Source organism: Marmota flaviventris, chromosome 19, assembly GCF_047511675.1.
Source record: "Marmota flaviventris isolate mMarFla1 chromosome 19, mMarFla1.hap1, whole genome shotgun sequence".
NCBI lineage: Eukaryota > Metazoa > Chordata > Mammalia > Rodentia > Sciuridae > Marmota > Marmota flaviventris.
This window is the reverse complement of record NC_092516.1, coordinates 10,236,294-10,240,094: the sequence shown is the minus strand read 5'-3', so window position 1 is coordinate 10,240,094 and position 3,801 is coordinate 10,236,294. Positions and strand designations below refer to the sequence as shown.

General features: G+C 38.2%; 1 non-coding gene across 1 annotated transcript; it reads right to left on the bottom strand.

Annotated features, from left to right (window-relative positions):
- Window positions 1-3,431: 3,431 nt before the first annotated feature.
- Window positions 3,432-3,538, bottom strand: LOC114097135 (U6 spliceosomal RNA). Its single transcript, XR_003583548.1, has one exon. It is a non-coding gene; the product is annotated as a U6 spliceosomal RNA (small nuclear RNA).
- Window positions 3,539-3,801: the final 263 nt, after the last annotated feature.

The following is a 3,801-nucleotide window of genomic DNA, read 5'->3' as shown; positions in this document are numbered from 1 at the left end:
CTGGCTGTGTTGATGAGTCTGTACTTTGCAATGGAAAACAAAGATGATTCCTGCTGCCACTGGGAGGAATTGGGGGCATGAGTGTTCCCGGGCTGTGCCGTGGTAACTGATGCTTTGTCGCTTCCTGCTGGTTCTGCCGTGACGGATGGAGACTTCTGGGGTCTTCATACTTCCAACGTTGGTTTCTCGCTCTTAATTCTGCCTCTTCTTCATCCAGCCATTGTTTGTGTAAAGGGAAAGGGTTGTTGCTTTAAATTACGTTGATGCTTTATTAATATGTTAAACGACCCTACTCAGGCCATATTCACTTATTACAGTGCATTATGCGATGCATTAGTAATGAATGGAAGCACTTTGCTTAAAGATCTCCCTATAAATCAGTTGAACACGGGGAAAAAAGAGTCATTGTTTATTTATGAGGTCTGGGAAAGAGATTATACAGAGCAGACCTTCTATCCTCCTATTCTAAAAACATTATGAAACATTGATTATATGTTTGCCATTAAGTTTATGCTCCTGTTGCCTTCATGTTTCTGATATATTATTAATCTTTCTTAAGAATTAAACCTCTGAAATCTGCTTTAGATACAGGAATGGAAGGCTGGGGAGCAAGGCGGTGAAGTTGGCTTGGGCAGACATTGGGTGTTCTTGTTCTTTCTGTGTTGAAGGCACGTGCTGTCCTTGTGTGAGGGTGTCAGCACTGCCCAGGGCCCACAGAAACCCTGCTTCCTGAAAAATCCAAATTAACAAGCATTTGGTGGGCACCTCATCTCAGCAAGCAATGATGGGACCAAGGTGCTGTCACAGGGCACAAAATAAAAGGCATCATGGACACGCAGTTTTGGGAACCCTTCCCCACACCATAGTGGTTTCTTTCACAAGATTTCTACAGTGAAATAGTCACAGAAAATCAAAACAAAAAGGTTCTGTTTCATAGTTTTGCTAAGATTCTGCCTAGAGATATAATTTTAGAATTTGCTGGCAAAGTGGGCTGAAATAAATATGTGGCCTTATATAAAAAGTCTAGGGATCCCCATTAGCCTTTGAACCCCTAAATCTTAACATATGCTACCAGGAAAAATGATGAGCATTACCTAGGATGTGTATGAGGAAAGGGCTCAAGATGACTTGATGTGGCTTCTTGGATGGACCAGGCAGAGGAAGAGTGACCCTCATCACTGGTAGCCATGGCTGAATCATGGTCCTGGAACCTGGGTTCCTATAAGATTATTGTCCCTTCTCTTGAGTGGGATGAAGGGAAATTGAATAAACAGCTGTTCTGAATCTTCTCTTCTTGCTATACCTACTTTGTGCAGGGTTTTATACTCAGACAGTGAGCATACAAAGATAAATAGTAATCAGTCCCCATTTGGAAACTGCTTATAAGGTAGTAGTGGAGGTGAACTTATAAACAAATAAGTAATGACACACTGCAACAAAATCATAATAGCAATCCAACAACTCATGGAGTGCTTATGGGGGGCACATTGTGAAGCACTTTCTAAGTTCCTACAAGTTTTGGAGGTAGCACTGAGAAGGAAGTAAGGAGCTTTGGTAGCACAGGTTCCCTGCAGGAGGTGGCTTAAAGAAGGTGTAGGAGCTTTCTAGGTAGACAAGATGGAAGGAAACGAATTCAGATGCAAGATGCAAAACAACATAGAAATATCAACTGCATATCTCTATACTGGCACCAAACTATCCAATAAGGACATTAAGAAAACAATCCCATTCACATATCATCAAAAGAAGAAAACACTTAGAAATAAATTTAACAAAGGAGGTGAACTGTGCAAAAAAGTATGGCGGTATCTCAAAAATAACTCTACATTATGTTCAATCACTGAAAAATATAAAATGCTGATGAAAGAAATTAATGCAAATTCAAATGGGAAGACATTCCTCGTTTGAGAGTTGAAATAATTAACACTGTTAACTTCTTTACTACCCAAAGTGATCTACAGATTCAATGTAATCTCATTCAAAATTCCGATGGCATTTTAATAGGACATGGAAAAAGACAATCCTAAAATTTTTGTGGAGGCACAAAAGACGTCTAATAGCCAAAGCTATTTTGATCAAGAAGAACAAAGCTGGAGGCAGAACACTCCCTGATTTCAAAACTGATTATGAAGCTATAGTAATCAAGGCAGTAATGGTACTGGCATAAAAACAGTGGCTTACAGACCAGTGGCCAGAATAGAGAGCTCAAAAATAAACCCCTGCATGTACAGTCAGCTGACGTTCAGTAAAGTGCCAACAAAGTGGAATGCAGAAAGGACAGGCTCTTCAACAGTGTTGGGGAAACTGGACATCCACACGCAAAGTATGAAGCTGGATCCTTATACCACACACGACACCAACTAAAATGCATTGAAGACCTACTCATAAGATGTGAAATCATAAAACTCCTAGAAGAAAACACATGGGGAAGACCTTTTTGATATTGGTTTTGGCTACAATTTCGTGAATTTGATTTCAAAAGCACAGGCAACACAATGGAATATTACTCAGTTATAAAGAAGAATGAAATTATGGCATTTGGTGGTAAATGGATGGAACTGGAGAATATCATGCTAAGTGAAATAAGCCAGTCCAAAAAAAACCTAAAGGTTAAATGCTCTCTCTGATATCTGGATGCTCACCCATAACAAGGGAGTGTAGGAAGGAGAAGTATAGAAATTCATTGGATTAGACAAAGGGGAATGTAGGGAGGGGAAGGGGGATGGAAATAGGAAAGACAGTAGAATGAGTCAGACATAACTTTCCTATGTTCATATATGAATACATGTCCAGTGAAACTCTACATTATGTTCAATCCCAAGAATAGAATAAAAATTGTAATGGGTTGCACCCCATATATGTAGAATATGTCAAAACATGCCCTATGTATATCCAACAACACCAAGAAAAAGGCCAAAAATAGATAGTTAAGTCTGTATTAAAATGGTAAGTTTCTGTACCACAAAGGAAACAATCAATTAAGTGAAAACACAATCAATAGAATGGGAGAAAATATTTACAAACATATGTCTAATAAATATGTAAAGAATTATATGCCTAAAATATGTAAAGAGTTTCTACAACTCAATAGCAAAAACAAGTCAAACAAACCAAAAACTAACCAAACAAACAAAAAAACCAAACCCCCAAATAATCCTATTAAAAATAGGCAATGGTTTGGTCTGGGATGTGGCTCAAGTGGTAGCGTGCTCGCTTGGCATGTATGCGGCCCGGGTTCGATCCTCAGCACCACATACAAACAAAGATGTTGTGTCTGCCAATAACTAAAAAAGTAAATATTAAAAAAATTCTCTCTCTCTCTCTAAAAAAATTAAAAAAAAAAGGCAATGGAATTGAAGAGATATTTCTTTTTTAAAAAATATATATCTTCTAAAATCTGTTCTTTAGATATACATGACAGTAGAGTGTATAAAAATATGGAATGCTTCACGAACTTGCATGCCATCATTGTGCAGGGGCCATGCTAATCCTCTGTGTATTGTTCCAATTTTAGTATTTGTGCTGCCAAAGTGAGCACTTGAATAGATATTTCTCCAGAGAAGATATGCAGATAGGCAACAGATAAGTCAAATAGTGTACATCATCAGGGAAATACCAATCAAAATCACAATGAGATACTATCACACCCTCTTAGGATTTGTTTAACAAAAACCCAAAATAGCAAATGTTGATACCGATTTGGGGAAAGGGGAAGCTTTGTACACTGTTGTTGGGAATTGGTACAGCCACTACACAAAAAAGTATGGCGGTATCTCAAAAAATTAAAAACAAAACAACCAT